The 27609-nt window shown below is 40.8% G+C and overlaps 1 long non-coding RNA gene, 1 other non-coding gene and 1 pseudogene across 4 annotated transcripts; all 3 read left to right on the top strand.

Moving 5' to 3' along the window:
* Positions 1-14443: 14443 nt before the first annotated feature.
* LOC139038752 (synaptophysin-like protein 1 pseudogene) lies at positions 14444-16553 on the top strand (annotated as a pseudogene).
* Positions 16554-22582: 6029 nt separating this feature from the next.
* Positions 22583-26604, top strand: LOC110146229 (uncharacterized). 3 transcript variants are annotated; one of them, XR_011491906.1, is made up of 3 exons: positions 23098-23202; positions 24090-24244; positions 26291-26604. It is a non-coding gene; the product is annotated as an uncharacterized lncRNA (long non-coding RNA). The 3 variants fall into 3 exon arrangements; XR_011491907.1 differs by having other exon boundaries at positions 24892-26604; XR_002316446.2 differs by having other exon boundaries at positions 22583-23202; positions 24090-26604.
* Positions 25368-25495, top strand: LOC139038861 (small Cajal body-specific RNA 15). The gene has a single exon (XR_011491999.1). It is a non-coding gene; the product is annotated as a small Cajal body-specific RNA 15 (non-coding RNA).
* Positions 26605-27609: the final 1005 nt, after the last annotated feature.

Below are 27609 nucleotides of genomic sequence, written 5' to 3'. Positions count from 1 at the left end.
TATTTTAAATGTAATTTTCCTTTCTCTAAGATTCTCTATTTATTCATTATTACTGTCTTTTGCTTAAAGTTTTTTTATAGATATTTAAAATAAATGCTTAAAGGTTTTTCTGGCCCCACATTTGGGTGGTGTGGTTATACACTGTCATTGTCTAGTTTTTCTAATGATGTTATGTTTTCCTTTTTTTTTGCATGTCTAGGATTTTTAAAATGTGTATAATGGACACTGGAGATGACACATTGTACAGATTCTGTATTTTTTTCTCTTCCCCTGAGGAATATTGATTTTTATATTAGCAAGCTGTCAAATTAATAGCTTGGACTTGATTTCAAGCTTGTGGAGTTCTGGTTTAACCCAGAACTAGATTAACCCTAGATTAACCCATAATCTATTACGGCAAGTCTAAGTTTCACCATTTTTATTAGGGTGTATTCCTTAGTCCTAGCCCCTATGGGATTTCAGTGGACGGTCCAAAGGGATTCACCAAGCCCCTTTAAGTTTGTTGAAATTAAACTACAAATTCCATCTCCCTTGCAGTTGACAGCAGCTGAAATATCTCCCCTTCAGCTGTTGCTTTCCACTGGGCTCCTTGGAGTCTCACCCAGTGGGTTGCAGTAAAGAGTTATCCAAGGATTTGTAGGAATTTTATAGGCAGATTTAGGGGATTCCCCTCTCTGTGGATACCTTCTTTCTGGGATACTCCCCCCTCAATTTCCAGATGCTCCATTCTGAAATTTATCCACTGATGTCTTGAGTCAAGAAGTTCTGTGGCTTTTTGCATGAGGTTTAGCCATCCCCTGCTGGATAGATGGGGGAGGGCCCTAAAGGGAAAGCTTGAAATTTTTAGCCTCACCTCCTATTCTTCAGGGAGGGGAGGGGGACTAGAAATGGAGTTAATGATACATCATACCTACTGACCCATGATGCAGCCTCCCTAAAAATTCCAAAAGTATTGAATTCACAAAGTTTATAAGTTGGTGAACACATGGAGGTGTTCAGAGAGTGGTGTCCAGAGAGGGCATGGAAGCTCCCAGCCCTATCCCATATACCTTGCCCTGCATCTCTTTCATCTGGATGTTCACGTGTATCCTTCATCATATCCTTTCCTAAAAAACAGATATATGGTGATGACTTGAAACAAATAGACTGCCAGATATTTCTCAGGCAAAGATGGCTTTATTTGGGATCAGCAGAGAACTGCAATCCAAGGTCTGCAACCCTGGTAGAGCCACATGCATGTCCCCAACAGGCAAGGGAAAGAGAATGCTTTTATTGGGAAGAAAAGGAAGTTCAGAGGGCTAGAGCAAGCAGAGTCCAGGGTTTTTCATTGGCTGACTGCTTTCCAGGAAAGAAGAGCCTGCTTTCTTTCTATTACGCTTAGATACCATTACAGCACCAGTCGGGTGTGCTGCAGGCCTAGGGGTTGCAAAGAGTCGGACACAACTTAGCAACTGAACGACAACCTTTACAGGACATGAGAGCTCCCCCTTCCGGTTTCCCAACTCTGCTTAGTTAAGGTTTCTGTTTATTAATTTTTTTTTTACAACAGTAAGTAAATTGTTTTCCTGAGTTTTATGAACCATGATAAAAATTAATTGAATCCAAGTTGGAGTCAGGGGAGGACACAGGAAGCTCCAATTTATAGGCAAGTCAGACAGAAATTGTAGGAAACCTGGGGACCTGGTACTTGAGATTGACAGCTGACATGGGGGGCAGTCTTGTGGGGCTGAGCCCTTAACCTGTGGGATCTGATGCTGTCTTGTTAGACAGCGTCAGAATTGAGTCAAATTGTAGGACATGCAGCTGGTTTCACACAATTGCTTGGTGTGGGCAAAACTCCACACAATCTGGTGTCAGGAGTTTTGTGAATGTGGTACTAGTGCGAGAGTAAAGGAGACTCACACAGGGGAAAAAGTGAATTCTTCCTGTTCAAGAAGTAACTAGGAAGATAAGGGTTGGTTTAACAAAGTTTTCTCCGCCCCAGATTCCCCACCTCTGGTGGCAAGAATGTCTTCCTTCCTCCTGGTACAGGGAAAGTACTTTTCATGTGGGAGTTTTAGCTCCAGCTTTCAGAAAGAAAAGGAGGGTCAGAGTGTTCTTCTTATACCTGCTATTTCCTCTTGCCTTTAATTCAACATCATCAATATACCACAGTGGCATATTTTGAGGTGACAAGGTCTGGTTTTCCTTCACTAGTACAGTGTGTGTGTGTGTGTGTGTGTGTGTGTGTGTGTGTGTGTATGTGTGTGCGCGCTCAGTCATGTCTGACTCTTCTGCAACCCCATGGACCACAGCCTGCCAGGCTCCTCTGTCCATGGGATTCTCCAGGCAAGAATACTGGAGTGTGTTGCCATGCCCTCCTCCAGGGGATCCTCCCAACCCAGGGATGCTACTCGTGTCTCATGCATTGCAGGGGGATTCTTTATCTGCTGAAGACATCAGGGAACCTCCTCACTAGTATAGTAGGAGAAGAAAAAGTAGAAGGCAGAACAAATAAAACATGTGGTCCCACCTCTCTTGGAGGTTACAGTCTGGGACTGTATCACATGTGTCACATGTGTCTCGGCTTCTGCCCCATCCACTAGGCTGCCTTCAAGAGCATGATTTCTCTGGATTTATAAGAATGATTTTTCTGCAGGTATTCTCTTTTAGGTACTGAAACTTATGGTCCTCAGTTTAGGAAATGAATTTAAATGAATTTTTAGCCTACAGCTACTGTTGTTTTTGTTGTTATTTCACTACGCCAGATATACGGAATTCTATGTGTCAGACATCACAAAGTTAATGTTTAAAACAACCCTGAAAAGTACATTGCAAGAGACCTTAAATATCATGGAGAGAATCTGAGTGGAGATAAGTTTTAGAGAATAACTAGTGGCCAGTTTGAAGGATAATAGAGAAGTAGGTTTTTGGGGTGGCTGGGTGAGAACACAAGAATAATTAAGAGATGACTGTGAACTGAGGCAGTGGCAGGCAGAATAAAAAGATGGGGACATAAAAGACAGATTGAGGTAAAGATACACGAGAATCCTCTTAACTGGGTTGTCCTAATTAAATCTCGCTTCCTGAATGAAACAAGTTAAGGTTTCTTCCACCCTAGTTCTTTACTCATGTTCACTTCATACTCTTTCAAAATGCTGTACCATTAATTGATTCGATGCTCTCAATGCAAGGACAGGTAAGCGTTTTAGGGAGAATGATTTTAAGGGGTCTTTTTCAAGGTTCAAAAGGCACAATCAAGACCAGACCACCGATGTTCTGACAGTTCACCCCACGAGCAAAAGAGGAACTGGTTTGCTTGGCTGATAGGCTACTGAGAGAACAGAACATACATCTTTATGAGGTTTCACTTCTGTTTTAGTACACATAAAGCTCCTTCTCTCACCTTTATTCAGGGTCATCCTGTGAGAATACATTTAGAGATCTTCAAATCAGGAAGATCACCAACAACGTTGTTCTTGTCTTTCATAATCATTCCTAACTTCCCCAGTGGCCAGGTGGGGCTTCTCTCATAGCATATGGATAAGAAGGTGGTGTTTCACCAACTGACTCCTCCCACAGCCTAGGAAAAGCACAGAGCACCTATCTATCCCTTGCTCTGGATTATGTCACTCTCCCTGCCCCACGGCTGGTTCCTCCTCCAGTGGAATGCTAAATGGTTGGTTGCCCAACCAATAAACAGGCTGTAACAAAAGAGAACCATCTTTCCTCTAAAATACTGTTTTATCATGGATCATTGTCATAATGTGATCTCCTCAAAAGATAATGAGTTTTTACCTGTATGTAATCCTAAATGAAACATTCAATGTTTCAAACATACAATGAAGACACATATAGATGAGAAATGATCACACTGAAGTTTGGAAAGTAAGCAGTAAAGCTAGCTATATGTGAGGCTGAAATGGAGAATCCTATGAAGATGTCAAAAAAGACAATTGTGGGATCAATAAAGGAACTCATAGTACATGTATACAGTTTATTTGCTTCTAAGTGGTAGTTTAAGCAGAAAATTTTGCTTTTAATCCTGATACTTTTATAATTCACAAATCACAAGTTCACCTTATTTTTAAAACTTTTGGTGAACTAGTGTTCTAAATTTTGTATCTCAGAGTGAAGACAGAATTTGTTCATTTCATAACCATAGAAACAAACGAGGTGAAACACTGAAGGCAAATTAAGAAAACAATTTGCCTCCTACTGCTTTGTACACTCCAAGTTAGTGAAGGAATGGATAATCACTAACAAACTGTTGGCTAAAGTCACAGAGATGATTTTCCAAATGTTTTCTCTCAATCAAGGAAGTTATACTACAGGAGGAAACAATCCATGTCTAATCCCAAGCAGAAATTGGAAAAATATAGTATCTTAACTCTGTTTCAGTTCTGTGGTGTCATAAGAACAGACTAGCTCTTCCTAAGAACAGGTTGTTCGCTTGAGAAAACATATACCCATCCATGTAGTTATCATTGCTGAGGTGTTTCATTTCTTCGAGTAGATCTAGGTTTCCATCTGGTGCTATTTTCCCTGTGCATGAATGGCTTCTTTTAATATTTCTTGCAGGGAGGGTCTGCTGCTGCTGAATTCTTTTAGCTTTAATAGACCTAAAAAAGTCTGTATTTCACTTTTTGCTTTTGAAAGAAGGTATAGAATTGGTAAAGAATTCTAGCTTTGGAGAAGGAAATGGCAACCCACTCCAGTATTCTTGCCTGGCAAAGTCCGTGGACAGAGGAGCCTGGCGGGCTGCAGTCCATGGGGTTACATGACTGAGCATGTGTGCACGAGGGTGGAGGGAGATGGGTTGGTAGCAATAAAGTGGTAGAACTAAAAAAAAAAAAAAAAGAATTCTAGCCTGACAGTTTTTCTTTCAGTACTTATGGTGAGAAGTTTGAATCAGGGTATCAGCACAGTGGAGGCCTGCTGAGGGCTCTTGTCCTGGCTTTCAGATGACTGTCTTCTTGTCATTGCTATTTCCTCACACTAACGGGGTGGGGGGAGAACTCTTTGGTTTCTCTTCTCTCTCTCTCTCTCTTTTTTTTTTTTTGGTTTCTCTTCTTATAAGGGCACTAATCCCACCACAAGGGCCCCACTTTCAAGATCTCATCTAAACTTTATTATTTCCCAATGGTCCCACCTCCAAACACTATCACATTGGGGGATTATGGCTTCATATATAAATTTAGCAGGGGAATACAATTCAGGCCATAGCATTATAAGGTCACAATGATAACAATAATAAACATAACTTAAGAACTTCCCTTGTGGTTCAGTGGTAAAGAATCTGCCTGCCAATGCAGGAGACACAGGTTCAATCCCTGGGTTGAGAAGATTCTCTGGAGAAGGAAATGGCAACCCACCCCAGTATTCTTGTCTGGAGAATCCTATGGACAGAGGAGCCTGGTGGGCTATAGTCCATGGAGTCACAGAGTCAGATACCACTTAGCAACTAAACAACACAACAAGTGTTTGTTATATACCAGCACTGTGTCACATGCTTGTATGGATAGTTTCACACAGTCCTTATTACACAGATGAGGGAATGAGTTTAGTTCATTGACCACCTTAACAGATGGTTAAGTTATTGTAGAGCTGGAATTAGAGCTCAGGCAATCTGACTTCAAGTCCCAAATTCTTAGTTCCCTCCCTATACTGCCTCAACCAGGGGGGAAACATTTTGAAATCTAATGAACTGAGTTCAGGAATTTGTTTTAGTTGTCACATTTTTATGGACTCAGTAGAGATGGGCTGCAAATATTAATGTGGTTCTTTTGATAACTACTCATAAGAAAGTAGACCAGGGCTTCCATGGTGGCTCAGTGGCAAAGAATTCGCCTGTCAATACAGGAGACATGGGTTTGATCCCTGGTCTGGGAAGATTCCTCGTGCTGTGGAGCAACTAAGCCTGTGCGGCACAACTACTGAGCCTGTGCTAGAGCCCGGGAACCGCAACTATCAAGCCCGTGTGCTGCAACTACTGAAGCCCCACACCTAGAACCCATGCTCCACAGCATGAGAAACCAAGGCAATGGGAACCCCGCACACTGCAACTAAAGGGTAGCCCTTGCTCGCAGCAACTAGAGAAAAATCCCACACACAATGAAGACCCAGCACAGCCAAAAATAAATAAATAAATAAAATTAATTTAAAAAAAGAAAATAGATCAGAGAGACCAAAAAAAAAATGTTGACATAAAAAGAGCTAAAAGTAAAGGAAAACTCTGGCAAGTGTACAAATACCAGTTTGTACCAAGGACCCATCATTCCTTGGCTCTGGTATGGGTCTGGGAAAGCAGCACTGTCAAATACTGCTGCAAATATGTACTTGCATCCTCTCTGGAAAGGAAATTTGAAAAGATGGATTAAAAACTTCAAGGAATGTGTTCTCCTGAACAAATAACTTAAATATGGGTACCTAGCTTAAGGAAGTCAAGACGTACACAAAACTGTATGTACCCAGATAGTAATTATTTCAAAAATAGACTTATATATTCTGGTTATTAAAAACATGCTATGGTTTTTCCAGTTGCCATGTATACATGTGAGAGTTGGATCATAAAGAAGGCTGAGCGCCAAAGAATAGATGCTTTTGAACTGTCGTGTTGGAGAAGACTCTTGAGAGTCCCTTGGACTGCAAGGAGATGAAAACAGTCAATCCTAAAGGAAATCAGTCCTGAATATTCATTGGAAGGACTGATGCTGAAGCTGAAGCTCCAATACTCTGGCCACCTGATTCAAAGAACTGACTCACAGGAAAAGACCCTGATGCTGGGAAAGATTGAAGGCAGGAGGAGAAGACGACAGAGGATGAGATAGTTGCATGGCATCACCGACTCAATGGACATGAGTTTGAGCAAACTCTGGGAGTTTGTGATGGACAGGGAAGCCTGGTGTGCTGCAGTCCATGGGATCCCAAAGAGTTGGATATGACTAGCAACTAACTGAACTGAACTGAATTGTTCTAAAGTTCAGAAGATACAGAGATGTCTAAAGAAATTAAAAAAACAAATAACTTTGGCTATTACTTCTCAGATTTAACCATTGTTATAACTGGGCTCCCCTCTCCCCTTAGTCACATGTATGTATCTAATTTATATTTATATAATTCAGTGCTTTGTAACTTGCCCTTTTCCCATACCCATTTTGCCTAGTTATTGATGCCAAAATGCAGTCACATCATTTTTAATGAATGCCTAGTATTTCTTGCATGAATAAACCCATTAATTCATGATGGCCTTTTAGTTGTTTTTAATGGTAAGAATTATAAAGCAGCGATATAGAATTGTCTGGTTATATTTGGGAGACTAAAAACATTGATTTATCATCTCACTCTCTTAAGTTCTTGTTAAAATAACACCTAAGAAATAAGAAGAGCCATAAAGATCTAGACAGAAGAATGGGATAAGAACCATCAGTGAGAAATTTAAAAAAAAATTCCGGGACATAGAAAGGTGATGGGGGAATGATACTTGATAAGGAAAAGTAGAAGTAACTGTAGAGGGTGAGCGACATAGCCAAGGAAGAAGTCAATTAAGCCTACACAACAGGAGAAGGCTGCAGACACAGGAAGTATCAGGAACCACTGAGTCAGGAGGGCAACACAGGGCCAAGAATCCACGTTTGAAAACAGAGATCCCTCCCTCCTGCCAGCATGCCTTACAGTCAAGTACCTACTTCAAGAGTGAGGGTGTGACAGGACGAACAACATGCAGAACTTCCCAAGATGTTTATACACATTAAACACTAAATGTTATTCACTAAATCAATTTGCTGGCTCCATAGAAAATATCCTGCATCTTTCCATTCAGAATATCAGCATTCCTGTCCCATCATCTTGGTCCAGGGACAAGTCTCACCCAGTACAGAGAGCTCATATCCACCTCATTCTTAAATATACACAGTCAAGATTCCCCCAGACAGTTGAAGAAGCTTTCAACATAAAGACTGAAACAACAGACCCTAAAGGAAACAGTTACTTCAGGGAACAGGAGAGAACATGCATCCATATGTGCACACACAGATTGAGAAAACTGCACACTTAAAATAATAACAGATGCTATGAAAGAGTAACAAAGAACAAAAACTCCTGAAAGTTAAGGCTAGTGCTAAAATCAAATCAATGGAATGGGAGAAGATATTTGCAAATAATATATCTCATAGGAGTTAATTACAAAGAACTCATATAGCTCACATCAAAAGAAAAATAACACATTTAAAAAATGGGCAGAGGACCTGAATAGACATTTTTCCAAAGATGACATACAGATGGCCAACAGATACATGAAAAGATGCTTGACATTACTAATCATCAGGGAAATGCAAATCAAGACCACAAAGAATACCACTTCATGCCTGCTATCCAAAAGACAAGATACAAGTGCTGGGGAGGATGTGGATAAAAGGGAATCCTCATGCACTCATGTTGGGAATGTAAACTGGTGCAGGCACTATGGAGAACAGTATGGAGGTTCCTCAAAAAAAAAAAAAAACTAAAAATAGAACTACCATATGATCTAGCAATTCCACTTCCAGGTATTTACCTGAAGAAAAAGAAAGCACTAATTAGAAAAGATATACATACTCCTATGTTTGTTGCACCATTATTATTGCCCAGGTGAGGTGCGTGAGGTGCAGGCACTTGCCAAGAATCCTACATCCCTAACTCTTAACATCATTGGCACACAGGACATCATTGAATGATTCACCCAAGAATGCTCTTCCAGAGTACTGGCAGCACCTGCTGTTAAAATGGGTCTCCTTTCTCTTGTCTCCCTGATGCCCTTACAAAGATGTTTACAAAGGTGTCCTGAACTGATTGAAAACCCATTACACACGGAGCATCCCGGTGTTTTCTCCTGTATTCTTCACACAGGAAACCTGTTATCATCTTCTCTTCCCATCAAGATGTCGCCCTTGCTCTCAGATGAAGCTTACACTGAGACCCAAAAACTGATGAAAATTTACAGATAACGAATGATGGGAGTTTCTACAAAGCTCACGCAGGTAAGACAATAGAGATAACACTCTGCTTTTCTGACCATCTGTAAAACAAGACCTTTGACCTTGATGCTAAGGTTTCTTTCACGACTCTGAAATTCTCTGAGTTTCAGCGGAGGAAGAAAGGGCGGTGTATGAGGTGCTCAAAACTTACCGCTTAAAGAGAAGGAGACAGGCATGTAAAGAAAAAAGCCCAGGGAGCAAGATAAGCATCGTTGGTACTAATCTGGAGCTTCTTCGGCAGGAAATTGAGGTAAGCCCCTAAAAGGACAAGGGCCGCCTGGCTGCGATCTGATTGGCTCTTGCACTTCCAGTTCTGGAAACTCTGTCTTCCAATTGGCTGTTGTTGAGAGGGCGACCAGGGCTAAAGTGGATGGAAATAATTTGTTTCCTGTTCTCAAGCCTTATTGTGCTCAGCCTGCTGCTGCTACTGCTGCTAAGTCGCTTCAGTCGTGTCCGACTCTGCGACCCCACAGACGGCAGCCCACCAGGCTCTCCCGTCCCTGGGATTCTCCAGGCAAGAACACTGGAGTGGGTTGCCATTTCCTTCTCCAATGCATGAAAGTGAAAAGTAAAAGTGAAGCCGCTCAGTCGTGTCCGACTCTTCACGACCCCATGGACTGCAGCCTGCCAGGCTCCTCCATCCATGGGATTCTCCAGGCAAGGGAGTGGAGTGCCACTGCCTTCTCCGTGCTCACCCTATGCTTCCTCATTTCAAGGAAGAGACCTCTTTTTCCTGTCCACTGCAAAAGCCCTCATAGGGCCTCTGACTCCATCCACTCCTGATAACTGAGAAGTAGGTGCGCAGCCTAAAGGTAGGGTGTGAAGAGGCTGGCGTGATCTCTGGGAGGGAAAAAGGGAAAGCAAAGAGATAGTGGACCTGGGTTTTAGGAACCTACTGTCAATGGAAAAAAAAAAAAAATCAGTAGTCAAGCCAAGAAAGAAATGGAAAATTTTATTCCAGCCAGCCTGAAGAGACATTTTTTTCAGAAAACTCAATTATATAAGAAAATACAGTTATATAAGTTTTTGAGACAAAGGGTTATACATCAAGTGACGTATCATTTACAGTTTACACAGTCCAGATGTACAATAAAGCAAGCAGTGGGTCATGGGCCAGTGACCCTTTACAAGATTAAGAAGGAATACTCTCTCCTTAGGAGGTCTGGTTAATGTAGATGCACAACAAATACTAAAGGGAAGAGAGAATGCCATAGTGGGCAAAGAAAAGTTTTATATTTAAATTACTCTTATCTGGCCATGAAACATGGATTTCATTTCATCACTACAAAGTCCTTTCCCAGGATACCTGAAATATATAAAGAAGGGATATAATCTTTACCAATGGAATGTCAAATCCATGACTCCACACAAATCGCCTTGTGACTCTTTAGAATAAACTTCCAGCTATATGCTAAACTGTTTCTGTCAAGTAAACTTTGAAATCATAAACATGGTGTGAGGGGCTGGCTGCACATTTAGACCTCAGTGTCATTAGTCAGTATATGTAATCTTAACAAGGTTATGCAGGAGATGGAGATAAAAGAAACACACTGAAGTTCAATGAACTTTGAAGGATATACTTTAGACACAGAAATACAGATGGAATGAGTGGCAGTGTGGAGATGTCAACTATGGGACAAGATGGCACAATGAACTCATGTGGAAATGAAATCTCCCGTTTCAAACATACCAAAAGATTGTTTGTTTTCAGTGTTCAGTCATGTCTGACTCTTTTGCAACCCATGAACTGTAGCCTGCCAGGCTCCTCTATCCATGGTATTTCCCAGGCAAGACTACCAGAATGGGTTGCCATTTCCTTCTCCAACGGATCTTTCCAACCCAAGGATTGAACCTGAGTTTCCTGCATTAGCAGGCAGATTATTTACCACTGAGCCATGTGGGAAGTCCAAGATGCTAGATAAAAAAACTTAAAAGAAAAAGTAGACATATATTTGAGCCTGAAAGCAGGCTTTAAATATGTATATATAAAGCAGGTTCTCTCTCTCTCTCCCTCTGTATCCTGATTGCTTCTAATATATATACATATACATACACACACACACACACAAATATATATATACATAAATAACCTGCCTGCTTCTATTTTATATAAATATAAAAAATATATAAAACACATATGTGTGTGTGTGTATATATACAATTGTATATTTTACCAAACCAAACTTGGATATGCGTGCCTGCATGCTTAGTAAAGCCAATCTATCACAACAGGTTGTGATGAAGGAAAAATGCAGCATTTATCACAGAGAACCAAGCAGTCTGTCCAGGTAGCTAATGTTCAAAATACCCAAATTCCCTAATGGCGTTCAGGGAACCATTTTTGAAGACAGGGTTGGGAGAGGGGTTGCAGGATGCATGATCATTTCGGACATTCTTCTGATTGGTGGATGGTGAGCTCATTGGGAGTAAACATCATCAATCTTCTGGTCTGGGGTCTATGTGCTCGGGGTCAGTAGTCAGTTAACTACTCCCACCTGGTGGGGGTTTCAGTGTTTGCAAAACAGCTCAAAGGATTTGGCTCAGAATATTATCTACAGACCTTGAGAAGGAACTAAAGGTCCTTGACTTTGTTTAATGGCTAGACTATTATTATTTTGTCTTGCTTTAATGTTTTCTTTTGTTTCTGCATTTTCTCACTTCTCTGACTTTTCTTGTTTTTGAACTTGGGGAAGGCCTAGGCGGCTAGAGTTTTTCTAAAAAGAAGAGGCAGGTGGAGTACACGGTGGGGAGGGTGTGTCTGTCCTCCTTATGGGGGAAGGCCCATAAGGCCTTGTAACAGTGGGGAAGCCGAAACTGAGGCAGGAGCCAGGAAAGGGTAGTCCCTTCCATGAACTAAAGCAATAAAAGCTCTAAAAAAGGGCAGTTTAGCAAATAAAAATACAGGACAGCCATTTCGATTCGAATTTCAGATAACAAATATTTAAGACATACATACTAAATAATTATTCATTGTTTATCTGAAACTCAAATTTAACTGAGATCCTGTATTGTATCTGGTAACCCTACCCCAGAATGAAGTAAGGGGGCAAGTCATACATACATTTTAGGGGAATGGTGGTTCCAGGCAGAGACAGTTGCAAGTTCAAAGGCACAAAGGTAGGAATACAGTTGGTATATTTGAGAAATAAGGAAGCCAGAAGTCGTGAGAGAAAGGGGGACAGTGGTAGAAGATGGGTTGGAGAGGCAGTCTGGGGCAGAGATCTCATAGGGCCTTGCAGCCCATGGTAAGGATACAGGATTTTATTTTAAAGCATGATGAAAAGTCACTGGCAGTTTTGCACAGGGGAGTGACTGGTGATTCAGTAGGATCACTCTGGTTTCTGTGCAGTAGAGAGTGACAAGGGGATAAACAGAGAGTCCAGTTAGGGTGCTCAGCCAGCAATCCAGGCAAAGACGTTGGAGGCTAGGACTAGGTTAGTATTTACACTGGGGACAAGAAGTGATCAGATTCAGTATATGTATTTTAAAGTAGAACTCATTTGCTGATAGGTTTAATGTAGAGTGTGTTTGAAAGAAAGGCATCAAAGATGACTTCAAAGTTTCTGACCAAGTGACTGGGTGAATGCTGGTATCATAAGGTGAGGAATGCTATAGGAAGAACAGTTTGAGGGTGGCAGAAATCACGAGTTTCATTTTACACATGTGAAGCTTGAGCTGTGCATTAAATATCAACTGGAGAAGGGAGGTTAATGTTTGGATGTGGGAGTAGAGAGTTCAGGGGAAAACTGCCAAGACTAAAGAGTTTATTTGAGGCTTATCAAAATAGAGATGATTAAGGTCATCACAAGATTTCCCTAGTGGTCCAGTGGCTAAGACTTCACACCCCAGTGCAGGGGGCCTGGGTTCAATCCTTGGTCAGGGAGCTGGATCCCATATGCCACAACTAAAGATGCTGTGTGCTACAACTAAGACCAGGCACAGTCAAATAAATAAAGTTATTACACTGGAGAAAACCAACTAGAATGTTGGGGTAGAAAGGAAAGAGGGCTGTAACCTAGACTGAGGTGTTCAGAGGCACATTCATGCCTTTAAGATGTCTTCATTAAAAACAAAAGACTAAAAGTGAAGGCACTTCCAAAAAAATAAAGAATCTTAGGTTTGTGTTTTGGGACTCCCCTGGTAAGTTCAGTGGTTAAGAATCTGTCTTCTGGGGCTTCGCTGGTGGCTCAGTGGTATAAAGAATCCATCTGCCAATGCAGGAGACACACAGTCAATCCCTGGTTTGGGAAGATTCCACATGCTGCGGAGCAACTAAGCCCGTGGGTCACTACTGAGCCTGTGCTCCACAGCCTAGGAGGCGAATCTACTGAGTCCCTGTGACCTCCAGCCCGGGCTCCACAAGAGAAGCCTCTGCAGTGAGAAGCTGGGGCACTGCAACTACACAAAGCAGCTCGGGAACAGCTCTGAAGACTCAGCACAGCCAAACATAAATAAATGAATATAAAGAGAGAACCCTCCTTCCCATGCAAGGGATGGGGGTTTGATCCCTGGTGGGGGAACTAAGATCCCACACGCCTCAGGGCAACTAAGCTTGTGCTGCAACTAAGGCCTGACATAGCCAAAAACAAATAAATAAAAATAGATTCATATTTAGAAGTTAGAAAAGAACAACAAGTAAGAGTAGGAAGAACTATCGCAAAAACTAAAACAGAAAAATACTAGAAAAACAAACTCCAAATCCAATTCCTTGAAAAGTTCAAGAAAATAAATCCCTTGTGCGCCTCATTTAGAAAAAAAGAAAAAAATATGTAAGGTTAGGAATGAGAAAGGAAACAACCACATATGCAGAACAGATTTTTAAAATCATAAGATAATTCTATGTTTAACATAATGACAACTAATTTAAAAATCCTTTTGGAAATGGATGACTTCCAAGCAAAGTATAAATTATAACTGACACCAGAAAAAGTAGAAAAGATGAGTAATTCAGTTATCACAGAAGAGAGCAGATACTTTATTTAAAGTTCACATATAATAATGCTTCACACAATATAGTTTCACAATCAAGTTCTCTATTTAGTCTTAAAAGAGCAGATAATTCTAAAGTTACTTCAACTATTTCACACCATAAAGAAATAAGAAATGCTCCCTATTTTAAGGGATCTCATATAATTTAAAATACCAACATGTGCTTAATGTACTACCAAAAAATCCTACATGCCAATCTCACTAATAAGAAATATATTCTAAATAAAATATCAATAAATTGCACATAGGAGTATATAAAAAAATAATATACTTTGGCCAAATAAAGTTATTTGGACAGCCTATCAGTATTTTAATAGGCAGAGTATCAAAAACTTTTGTCATAAAATTTTATCTTTAAAACACTGAATTTTGCTCCGTCTCCGCCCCAGCGCCTCGGCAAGCGGCTCAACCGCCGCCGCCCCGCCCCGCGGCCTCCCAGGCCCGCCTCCCGGAGCCGCCCCTCCTGCCCTTCCTCGCGGCCGTGGAGCTCTGTCTGTCGGGCCGGTCCCCCTCCTCCTCCGCCCCGCCGTCCTAACACTCTTTCCCTCCTTCCCTCAGAGGATGTCCTCCTTCCAGCTCAATCTCAACCCGCTCAAGGAGCCTCTCGGCTTCATCAAAGTCCTCGAGTGGATTGCTTCTATCTTTGCTTTTGCTACCTGTGGAGGTTTTAAGGGCAAAACAGAAATTCAAGTGTCTTGTGATAAAGGTGCTGAGAATAAAACGATTACAGCTACTTTTGGTTATCCATTCAGGTTGAATGAAGCATCATTTCAGTCACCTCAAGGTGTAAATGTCTGTCGTGTAGATTGGAAAAATTATGTCCTTATTGGAGATTACTCCTCTTCCTCGCAGTTCTATGTTACTTTTGCAGTCTTTGTCTTCCTGTACTGCATTGCTGCTCTTCTCCTCTATGTTGGTTACACAAACCTGTATCGTGATAATCGAAAGCTTCCCATGACTGACTTTGTAATTACTATTGTCGCGACTTTTTTGTGGTTGGTGAGCACTTCAGCCTGGGCTAAAGCTCTTACAGATATTAAAACAGCTACTGGTCCCAGCATTGTCCAGGAGCTTAAGCCTTGTAGTATTCAAGGAACGTTGTGCCAGTTTGTCTCTGTGACGAGTATGGGGTCCCTAAACGTATCTGTGATCTTTGGCTTTCTGAATATGATACTTTGGGGAGGAAATGCCTGGTTTGTGTATAAGGAGACCAGCTTTCACAGTCCATCAAATACCACTTCTCAAGGAGGTATTCCTCCTCCAACTGGAATATAATTGAAGGGAGAAGTACACTGTATGAAATAAATGTCTGTAGTATGACCTGTTGCCAACACCTTGAGAAGCATTTTTTGTTTCTAATAAAAGTAATGGCTTTTTCAGTAAATTGGTGGGTTTAAAATTTTGCTGCTTTTTTACATAAAGCTTGTGCCTTTCCTAGAAATTTAAGATGTAAATGTATTCTCACATGTGAATTTGAAAATTCAGGGGCCTATTATGAGATGATACACATTTTTAAATGAACGGTAATTTCTTCACTAAGTTGTTTTCCTTCCGAAGTGTTTACACCTTAAGCCTTAACATATATCTTCACTCAGAAAAGAGTTTTATTGTCATATCATAATAGGAGGAAAATCTGTTTTGGAATATACACTACTGTAAGTTTGTACAGATCATATTCCCAAGACCTGTCTTTGTTTAAGAAAGTCTTGATTACATAAATCATATTTAGAAAAAACATTTAGTTAACAGTTTATATCTGAACATTGTTTATATGATATGAAAAATGCTTAATTACAAAGACTGATGTATGTTTTATTTCTGTTTTTCTAAATGACCTACAGTACTTGGTAGGTGTACTAAAATTGTTTGGGGAGTGGGGTTTAGAGATTTCTAATAGATGTAGAGTTAATTTGATAATTCTCTCGCATGAGGTGTAAGCTTCCATATGCTGGTTATTTAATAGATTTGCTACATAAGTAAAACACGGTTCACCTAGATACTTTGATATGTATGGGCATTACTCCTAGTGGTATTTGTTTGCTGTCTTTTGTTGCTCATGCTCCTTCAGTGCAGGCTGAGCCTAGTCTCCTGCAAGTAGAGTTAAATAATCTACCTTTTTTTGCAGACCCTATTCATAGGATAAAAAAAATTAAGATTGCCTTTTACTTTTGAAACATTTATATTCAATGAAGTTGCTGTCTTGAGTTTAGTATTGATATTGTGAAAATGAATGCAATTTGGATTTCACATTTCTTAATGTTTGTTCTTATTTCACAAATGGATAATTAAGGAATTATGCGTCATAAAGAAGGAACCTAAGTGAGCTATATTATGGGTGTGCTGTCTTTGCTCACACATTTGGGTAGCTTCTGGAATATAGGGCTTATTCACGTTTTGCTTCCTAATCTTTCTGTTGTACAGGGCCAGATCTCCTCTTAGCCACATGATTATTTTTATGTGAAGCACATCTTACTATTGCCTTATTTTGGTTGCTTTTGTTCACAAGAATTGTTAATATGAGAATGTGTATCCACCTTAATAAAGAAGTTAAAATTAAAAAAAAAAAAAAAACCACTGAATTTTTCCAATCCTGGAACATGAAAATCTTCATTTAATTAAACCTCTCATGTCTTTCAGTAATATTCATATTACTGTACATCTTTTGTTCACTGTATTCTGATGGACTCTTTTTTTCTATTAGACATATAACAAAATTTTAAGTTTTTATATATTAAGTTAGCCACTTTGCTGAACCATTTAATTAGTTCTAATAGTTTGTCATTTAATTCTCCTGCATTTTTTAGAAGGAAAATCACATCATCTGAAAATAATATTTTTGCTTCTTCCTTTCCCAATCTTGCCTTTTTCTTGTTTTGCTGCATTAGCTACAAAATCTAACACCATGTGAAACACTAGCAGTGAAAGAGGCTATCTATTTTTTCCTGACTTCAATGTCTCTAATGTTTCATCAGTATGCACAATGTTTACTATAGATTTATGGCTCATTTTATCAACTTGCAATTTATCCATTCCCATTTTGCTGAAAGTGTTTTAAGTAGATACTGAATTATTTCAGAAAACATTTTATCAGTTGAGGTGATCATATAGTTTTTTAAAACCTCTAAACTATATAAATGATTTGTAGCAACAGATTTTTCTAATATTAAATCATTGCATAAATGCTTTCTTGTTCCAGATGGAGTATGGGATTAATTTGCAAATATTTTACTTTAGAAGACTGTATCTATGTGAGTTTGGTCTCTAGTGTTTTTTGTTGTTGTTTGTTTGCTTGCTTGTGCCATCAGGGGGATACTAACAATATAAAATAAGGATGAACTACAATGAAGTATTGCCTCACACAGATCAGAATGGCCATCAACAAAAAGTATGCTGGAGAGGGTATGGAGAAAAGGGAACCCTCCTATACTGTTGGTGGGAATGTAAATTTGATGTAACCACTATGTAGAACAGTCTGAAGGTTCCTTAAAAAATCCTTAGTTAAAAAAAAAAAAATCCTTAGAGTTACCACATGATCCAAAAATTCTACTCCTGGATATATACTCAGAAAAGACAAAAGCTCTAATTCTAAAAGATACTTGTACCCCAATGTTCACAGCAGCACGGTTTATAATAGTCAAGACACAGAAGCAACTTAAATGCCCGTTGGCAGACGATGGAGAAAAAAGATGTGGAGAAAGAAGATAATATTCCATATATGCAATGGAATATTACTCAGCCACAAAAAGAATGAAATAATGCCATTTGCAGCAACATGGATAGACCTAGAGATTAAGTGAAGTCAGTCAGACAGAGAAAGGCAAATAGCATATGATATCCTTTATATATGGAATCTAAAAAATTGATACAAAACATTTTTATTTACAAAAAAAATAGACACACAGAAAGCATTTTTTATTTACAAAATAAAAATAGACACAGACATGTAAAGCAAACTTCTGGTCACCAAAGGGGAAGAGGGGGGATAAATTAGGAGTATGGGATTAATACATACATATTACCATATATAAAATAGGTAAGCAACAAGGGAACACATAAGGAACTAAAGTACAGGGAACTATATTCAGTATCTTGTAATAACCTATAATGGAGAAGAATCTGAAAGAGAATCTATATGAATCACTTTTCTGTAACCTGAAACACAACACTGTAAATCAACTATACTTCAATTTAAAAAAATAGTAAGTTGAACAACTCTCCTCCCCACCTCATATCATAGCACAATTTCCATGACAAAATATATATATATATATATATATATATATATATATATATATATATATATCTCAACAAGTGAAAATCACATGGCCTAAAAGCAACATTCCAGAAATAAAGGACAGCATGAGCAGGGACACCAGGAACAAAGAGCACAGGGTATTAGAGGATGGGATTAATGCTCATTAAATTGGAGTAAGTAACACAACAGAAGTTTGGCTCAAGTTACTAATTAATCTTCAAAGCACAACGCCCACATTCTGAAACATTTCAATTTATTCTTTTAACATACAGAGCAGACTCCAAACTCTTCAGCCTGCATTCAAGATCCCTCCTGCTTTAACCTAACTTCTTTTTACATTTCAACCAGTGCTTGTCATTGCTGTCTGTTTGCCAAGCATGCTGTGATGGTCTACGAATGACACATCCAAATTCTACCCACCCCTCACCGTGAGTATGTGTGTGTCTGTCTGTGTGTGTGTGCTAAGTCATTTCGTTCATGTCTGACTCTTTGTGACCCTATGGACTGTAGTCCGCCAGGCTCCTTTGTCCATGAGGTTTTCCAGGCAAGAATACTGGAGTGGGTTGTCATGTCCCCCTCCAGGCAATCTTCCCGACCCAGGGATGAAACCCTGTGTCTCTTACATCTCCTGCACTGGCAGGTGCGTTCTTGACCATCAGCACCACCTGGGAAGCCCCAGTGTCCATGAAAACTTCTCAGATCCAACTAAATATGTTTGCGTTCACTTGTACTACAGCTGTTGATTGTCAGTATTTGGCTTGCCTACTTCTTAGGCTCTTTGACCGCTATTCTGGGTTGGATAGTGTCAAATTCTCTCCCCCACTCCCACTCATGTCCTTCCTGGACCTTCGAATGCAACTTTATCTGGAATCAGTGCCATTGCAGATGTAATCAGTTAAACTCAGGTCATACTGGAGTAGCCTGGACCCTCCATCCCATCTTTTAAGAGAAGAAACATAAGGAGAACAGAGTTAAGAGACTGGAGTAAGGAGTAGCTACAAGAATAGAACATCAAGGACTGTTGGACAGCACCAGAAACTGGAGAAGGGAATGGCAAACCACATCAATATTCTTGCCTTGAGAACCCCATGAACAGTATGAAAAGACAGAAGATATGACACTGAAAGACAAACTCCCCAGGTTGGTAGGTTCCCAATATGCTATTGGAGAAGAGTGGAGAAATAGATCAAGAAAGAATGAAGAGATGGAGCCAAAGCAAAAACAATGCCCTGTTGTGCATGTGACTGGTGATGGAAGTCTGAAGCTGTAAAGAACAATATTGCATAGGAACCTGGGATGTTAGGTCCACGAATCAAGGTAAACTGGAAGTGCTCAAACAGGAGATAGCAAGGGTGAACACCGACATTAAGGAATCAGTGAACTAAAATAGACTGGGACGGACGGATTTCATTCAGATGACCATTATATCTACTGCTGTGGGCAACAATCCCTTAGAAGGAATGGAGTAGCCTTCACAGTCAACAAAGGAGTTCAAAAATGCATTACTTGGGTTCAATCTCAATAACGACAGAATGATCTCTGTTGGTTTCCAAGGTAAACCATTCAGTATCACAGTAATCCAAGTCTATGCCCCAACTGCTAATGCCAAAGAAGTTGAACAGTTCTATAAAGACCTACAAGACCTTCCAAAACTAACACCAAAAAAGATGTCCTTTTCATCATAGGGGACTGGAATGCAAAAGCAGGAAGTCAAGAGATACCTGGAGTAACAGGCAACTTTGGCCTTGGAGTACAAAATTAAGTAGGGCAAAGGCTAACAGAGTTTTGCCAAGAGAATGCATTGGTCATGGCAAACACCCTCTTCCAACAACACAAGAGTTGACTCTACAAATGGACATCACCAAATGATCAATATTGAAATCAGATTGATTATATTCTTTGCAGTCAAAGATGGAGAAACTCTATACAGTCAGCAAAAACAAGACCAGGAATTGACTGTGGCTCTGATCGTGAACTCCTTATTGCAAAATTCAGACTTAAATTGAAGAAAGTAGTGAAAACCACTAGACCATTCAGGTATGACCTAAATCAAATGCCTTGCGATTATACAATGGAAGACAATGGAAGTAACAAATAGATTCAAGGGATTAGATCTGATAGACAGAGTGCCGAAGAACTATGGGTGGAGGTTTGTGATATTATACAGGAGGCAGTGATCAAAACCATTCCCATGAAAAAGAAATGCAAAAAGGCAAAATAGTTGTCTGAGGAGGACTTACAAATAGCTGAGAAAAGAAGAGAAGCAGAAGGTGAAGGAAAAAAGGAAAGATATATCCACCTGAATACAGAGTTCCAAAGAATAGCAAGGAGAGATAAAAAAGTCTTCCTCAGGGATCACTGCAAAGAAATAGAGGAAAACAAAGAATGGGAAAGACTAGAGATCTCTTCAAAAAAACTAGAGATACCAAGGGAATATTTCACGCAAAGGTGGGCACAATAAAGGACAGCAATGGTATGGACCTAACAGAAGCAGAAAATATTAAGAAGAGGTGGCAAGAATACACAGAAGAACTATACAAAAAAGATCTTCATGACCCAGAGTGATGGTGTAATCACTCACCTAGAGCCAGACATTCTGGAATGTGAAGTCAAGTGGGCCTTAGGCAGCATCAGTATGAACAAAGCTAGCAGAGGTGATGGAATTCCAGCTGAGCTATTTCAAATCCTAAAAGATGCTGTGGCTAAAGTGCTGCACTCAATATGGCAGCAAACTTGGAAAATGCAGCAGTAGCCACAGGACTGATGGTCAGTTTTCATTCCAATCCCAAAGAAAGGTCATGCCAAAGAATGTTCAAACTACTGCACGATTGCACTCATCTCACATGCCAACAAAGTAATGCTCAAAATGCTCTGACCTATGCTTCAACAGTATATGAATCATGAACTTCCGTATGTTCAAGCTGGATTTAGAAAAGGCAAAGGAACCAGAGATCAAATTGCCAACATCTGCTGGATCATAGAAAAAGCAAGAGAATTTCAAAAAAAACATCTACTTCTGCTTTATTGACTACAGCAAAGTCTTTGACTGTGTGGATCACAACAAACTGTGGAACATTCTTCAAGAGATGGGAATACCAGACCACCTTACCTGCCTCCTGAGAAAACTATGCAGGTCAAGAAGCAACAGTTAGAACCATACATGCAACAATGGACTGGTTCCAAATTGGGAAAGGAATATGACAAGGCTGTAAACTGTCACCCTAATTTAACTTACATGCAGAGTACATCATGTGAAATGCCAGGCTGCACGAAGCACAAGCTGGAATCAAGATTGCCAGGAGAAATATCAATAACCTCAGACATGCAGATGACATCACCCTTATGGAAGGAAGTGAAGAATAAGCCTCTTGATGAAAGTGAAAGAGGAGAGTGAAAAGGCTGGCTTAAAACTCAACATTCAGAAAACTAAGATCATGACATCTGGTCCCATCACTTCATGGCAAATACTTGGGGAAATAATGGAAACAGTGGCAGACTTTATTTTCTTGGGCTCCAAAATAAAAGCAGATAAGAGACTGCAGCCATGAAATTAAAAGACGCTTGCTCCTTGGATGAAAAGGTATGACCAACCTAGATGGCATATTAAAAAGCAGAGACATTACTTTGCTAACTAAAGTCCGTCTAGTCAAAGCTATGGTTCTTCCAGTAGTCATGTATGGATGTGATAGTTGGACCATAAAGAAAGCTGAGCCTCGAAGAATTGATGCTTTTGAACTGTGGTGTTGGAGAAGACTCTTGAGAGTCCCTTGGACTGCAAGGAGATCCAACCAGTCCATCCTAAAGGAAATCAGTCTTGAATATTCATTGGAAGGACTAATGCTGAAGCTCCAATACTTTGGCCACCTGATGCAAAGAACTTACTCACTGGAAAAGAACCTGATGCTGGGAAAGACTGAATGTGGGAGAAGGGGACGATAGAGGAGGAGATGGCTGCATGGCATCACCACCGACTCAATGGACATGAGTTACAGTAATCTCCAGAAGTTGGTGATGGACAGGGAGGCCTGGTGTGCTGCAGTCCATGGGGTCGCAAGGAGTCGGACACGACTGAGCGACTGAACTGAACTGAACCAGAAACTACCAAGAGGCAAGTGAGGAGGGGGTTTACCCAGGGTCTCAGAGGACACAGGATCTTGTTGACACTTTTAGTCTTTAGGGGTTCCAGCCTCCAGAACTGTGAGAAAAGGAATATGTTGCTTTAAGCCACCCAATATGTGTTACTTCTTTATGGCAACCCTAGGAAACTAAGACAACAGTAACTTTAACTTCTAATTTACGTTGCGGCCCCAAGAGTGCCATACCCACAGACCACTCCAGTACTACGTAGGCGCTCAATCCCGTCGCTGGTAAAGGAATGAGTTGAGCTTCAGCAGTCCTACTGACCAAGAATTACCAGGCATTTATGAACTAACTGCTGCAAGATGCACAGCCAACGCTCAGCATTACTGAAGCAAGATATGTGACCACAGAGAAAACCGAAACACAGTGAGAAACTAAATACAGCATGGGGCAGGTGGAGCAAAGCGAGAAACACAAGCAACTGACGGGGCACGGGGACCTCGATTTCACGGAGGACCCCTGTAGGAGAAGGGGGTTCTTTTCTGAGAAGATGGCGTCTCCGGTTCGCTCTCCCAGGCGCCGCTGAATGGCTCCCAGGCCTCTCCCCACGGCCGTGGACCCGGTAACAACAACCCACTGGCCAGCGTCCCTCCGGTCTGTACTGCCCAGGGGAGAGCATACCTCCTACAGTGTCACAAGCTTAATTCTCGGCGCCTGCGCACGGCGCCTCGACGCGACGCACCGCCTTACGCTGCCGCGTGGGGCAGGACTTCCTCCTGGCGCCCCGGAAACCGGAAGGAGCTCTTTTCTGCAGAGAAGGAGAAGGGAGTTGCCACCGACAACGGACATCGGACACCGGAAAGTAGGCTCCTTGTGTTGCGTAAGGTAAGGCTGATCTCTGGCCATTCGGCGGGGCGGATGACTGCAGCGACCTTGTAGGTAGGCTGTCTGTAGCATCGGGCTTCAAGGGATGCGGCAGGGAACCGGAGTTAGAGGTGAGGGGTCGGTGTATCTGTCGCCGGGTCAGGCTACCAGCGACCGAGGTCGCGTTACTAACTCATTGTCTTCAGCTCTTTTGACTTCGCCTGAAAAACGAGCTTGATAGCTCACGGAAAAGTCGTGAGGATAGATACGGAAGGGAGAAATCCACACCCAGAATGAAGTTTAAGAAAAAACTTAAGTAGGTGTAATTGCACGGGGGCAAGATCTGTGTTGCGTAAGTTACGTAACGTGAAAGTCTATACGAACCCTGCCTTTCTGAGTCGATGATTCCTGCCTGGTACCAGCGCCTGTTGCATTAATTTGAAAAAGTACACTCACAAATGGTCATTTTTAAGCTTCCCGAATTGGCCAGTAGCGTCATCATTTGGTATTAGAGGTGGAACAGGATCGTCTAGGTCATACCCCTCCTTTCATCTTAAATTGAAGCACAGTCTCTGAGAGGAGACCGACTGAAAGTAACACAGGTTGTTAGTGAGACAAACTAGAAGTGAGGTTTCATTTCCATCCCAGAATTCTTTCCTCCACACCGTGCTGTCTCTTTGGATTGCTAAACAAGTCTTTGGGGGAAGAAATGAGCGGGAATGAAGAGGGAGGTGTTGTACATTTAGGTGCATTATGAATCCATCCAAGGTATACTGGGACAGAAGAAAGGTTGAAGAATCCTTCTCCCTGCTCCTGCCTGTACACAGAAATTTGAAACCCACTTTCTAATAAAGAGACTTGTAATTTTGTAAGACAATTTGATGTCTCTCTCTCTCTCTTTTTTTCAGGTATATGAGCACTTTGAAAGCAGAACACCATTGTTTCCATGATTCAGTCATTCAGAATTTATGAAGAAACAGTTCTTGCCTTTGATTGACTTATAGTCAAGTGGAGTAGACATAGGTCATGGTGGCAGTATAGCTACTTAAGTATTCTGAAGGAGGTGAGTGTGTGGCACTTAACTCAGCCTGAGAGAGAAAAAATTAGGCAGAGCTTCTAAGAAGTGACTTTTATACAGGCATTTATACAGGTGGACAAGGATCAGGGAGGGTCATTCCAGATTTCCAGGAATCTGTGGCTGAATTCTAAATTGTACAGAAGACACCGCCACGTTTTTCCCGGAGCATTAGCATTATTTTTGGATCATGCTTCTCTAGTTTTCCTTCTCTCGCGCACCCCCCCCCCCCCCCCATAACTGGATGGGTATTTGGGATATGAAAGGAAGTCAGAGGGTGGTAAATCTTTCTGAGTGGCAGAATAATAGGATGGCTTTACCAAGAAGCAATGTATGTACTCAGTAAATCCATTTGTAAAAACTAAGTTCCTGCTTTGTTTAAATGCATAGCTAGGAAACCTCAATTTGTTCGTTGGATTCTTCCCAGTGCATGGATTATATTCTTGTCTCCGGTTCAGTCTTTTTGGACACTTAAGGACATTTAAGCTTAGGAATGAGCACGGAGGAGACGGCAAGATTAGAATCCAAGTTCATACTACAAAAACATTTTTGTTGGCTCTGTCTGGGTGACTGCATGTTGTTTTAATCAGCTGCAAGCTGTTAAATTGAATTTGCATAGCTCACATAAAGGACAGTTTAATTCCACCAGGATTTGAGTGAGGTGGAAATAGAGCAGAAAAACCTGAATCTGTCAAACTGGGGAAAATGAAGAAAAGGCAATCAATTAGTAAGTTGGGCTTAATGTTTTTTTCTGGGATTGGGGAATTGCAGAAAAGAACCTCTGTAGTAGTAAGACGTGAACTGTTAAGTAGCATTTCTAAAATATTTGGGAGCATTTTACTGACTTGGGGCATAGTTGTGCCTTATGATTAATGCTCCTTGCAGGAGACTTCCTAATGGACAGAAAAGATGGTGACTGGGTGGACTCTTTCCAAATCACAAAGTGTTATCTTGCATTTAGGTTCATTGACCATTGGTTGCTGTGAAGGAACCATATGTAAGAGTTCAAATTTCTTAAAGCTTTAAGTTATAAAAGTAATAAATGACCGTTCCCTCAGTATCTTGACATGCTAGAAGACAGTGTTCTAAAAGCTGGACTTGTCATGTTCTTCTGGAGACTAACAAAATAAGAGTCCTTGAAGTCAAGCTGACTCTGCTTTTAGCCTCCTAAATGAAAAGGTAGATAGAACAGGTCTTGTTTGCAAAATGAATTCAAGACCTACTTATCTACCAACAGCAATAACAGTTTGTATCATCTTCCTGTAGAAAACAGGAGTAGTAAATACAGAGATGAGTGAGGGTGAAGACTTAGCGAACCCATGAGACTCTTACTCTTAATTTATAGGAAAGCAATTGGACATTGGAGAGGTTGGTTAGGAAAGCGGAGGAGAGGACCTTTCCTGTAGTGCAGGCTTCAGCACATCCAGGAAGTCTCCGGATGGCTAAACCTCCTTGGATGGAGACCAGCATAGTGTTGTTTACAGAATGCTGCATCATGGTGAATCGTGCTGGGGGCAGCTGTCAGTGTGTGAGCCATGTAAGGTTTTCACATGTGCTGGAAGATGGAAAGAGCAGACTGATGACCAAGCACAAGCTTCAGAAATATTTTATTGGACGTGTACAAGTGCTTGCAAACTGTTGTTTGAATCAACAGGAAGTCAGTTATTAAACATAATACTTCTCCAAAGAAAAGGTGATTCAGTTTTACTAGAAACCAGTGTCATTTTATATCCCAAGTCTTTAACCAACTTTGCAATCTCATCTAATAAGGGTGCCTTAGGTTCTGAGTGTTCTAAATCTCTGTTAGTCTACACCAGGATTCTATGGCGGTTTACATATTCCCTTTCCCCTTTGTTAAGGTGGGGAGGCCAAAGCTTATGTTAATTACTTGCTCAAGGGTTATAGGGTGATATAGGTAAAGCTAAGAAAAGAACAGATTTTGATACCTTTTGTCTTAATTGCCCATTATGAAGGATTGTGGCTACAGTGGTCTGATTTTTTTTTTTTTTTATCTTTTTCTGTTTTGTTTAACAGATTTATCAGCAGGTTGCAGGTGAACCTGGCCTTGAGGTAAATCCTGCCCCTTGTTGAAATGTAGTTTCAGCATATAGTTCTTGGCACTTTAAGGAATTAGAATATTTTACAAAAAAAACAAAAGTTTTGTTTTGGTTCTTTTCTAGACTTTTTTTTTTTCCTTGTAGAAGATGAGAAACATGTTAAAGGTTCTTTATGCTGAGTAATTGTGATGCTGGAAGTTGGTCATCTGCCTTGTTTAAATTAAGTGGATTTTAAATGTCAAAGCTAATTGTAGACCATTGTTTCTTGATTAAAATCTTATTAAAACCTTATACGTGCCTAGTTTTTATCCATTTTATCTTATATGTGAAATAAAGCCTGTTAGAACCCTGCGTTCAAACTTATTTGATCTGTGAGGTCCAACTTCCTACTCAGTTTTTTTAGTAGCTGAGAGCATTTTTGAATACACACACACACACACACACATATATTTTAATTGCAACTTGAGCCATTTCTGTGCTACTTCCTTATTTCAGGGTAGGGCAGGTGTGTGTGTGTGTGTGTGTGTGTGTGTGTGTGTGTGTGTAAGGAGCTTTAAGATTGTCAGGTTGAGTTGTGAGTTTAAGAATCTGAGTTCTTATTTATATGAATAGGCAGGGTTTTGAGATAGGAGATAAGAGGGGTTCCTTGTGTCAGACTCAGCATGTACTGGGAAGCATGAAAGATTTTTCAGTTAACACAAAACCCTAAGTGATGGGATCCGGGCATATATGTTTAAAGAAGCACCCACAGGACATAATAATAAATTGTCTCTGAGAACTGGCACCTAGAAACTTGAACTCAACAACCAAACCATAAATGCAGCCTAGAGGGCTGGGCATGGAGCTCACAGAACACAAGAGAACAGTGAGGCAGGAGGCCCCTAAGCCAGCGGCTGAAGACTACCTCTCCCCACAGCGCTCAGCTCTGCACTTGGCGGACAGATGTTTTCTCCTTAAAGACTGTTGTGCATCGCTCTCTGTCATACATGGTTCTGCATTCTCATGTTTATCATTAAATCTCCTCTCCTTTAAGACAAGGGGCTCCCCAGGTGGTGCTAGTGGTAGAGAACCCGCCTGCCAATGAGGGAGACATGCGGGTTTGATCCCTGGTGGAGAAGATCCCCTGGAGAAGGAAATGGCAACCCACTCCCGTGTTCTTGCCTGGAAAATCCCATGGACAGAGGAGCCTGGCAGGCTACAGCCCATGGGGTCGCACAGAGTCAGACATGAGTGAAGTGACTTGGCGTGCATGCACACATAAATGTTATTTTTCTCTTTGTTCAAAGGGAGACAAAC

This window comes from Odocoileus virginianus, chromosome 16 (assembly GCF_023699985.2).
Source record: "Odocoileus virginianus isolate 20LAN1187 ecotype Illinois chromosome 16, Ovbor_1.2, whole genome shotgun sequence".
Lineage (NCBI taxonomy): Eukaryota > Metazoa > Chordata > Mammalia > Artiodactyla > Cervidae > Odocoileus > Odocoileus virginianus.
The sequence above is the reverse complement of the archived record's forward strand: the minus strand, read 5'-3'. Positions and strand labels throughout refer to the sequence as shown.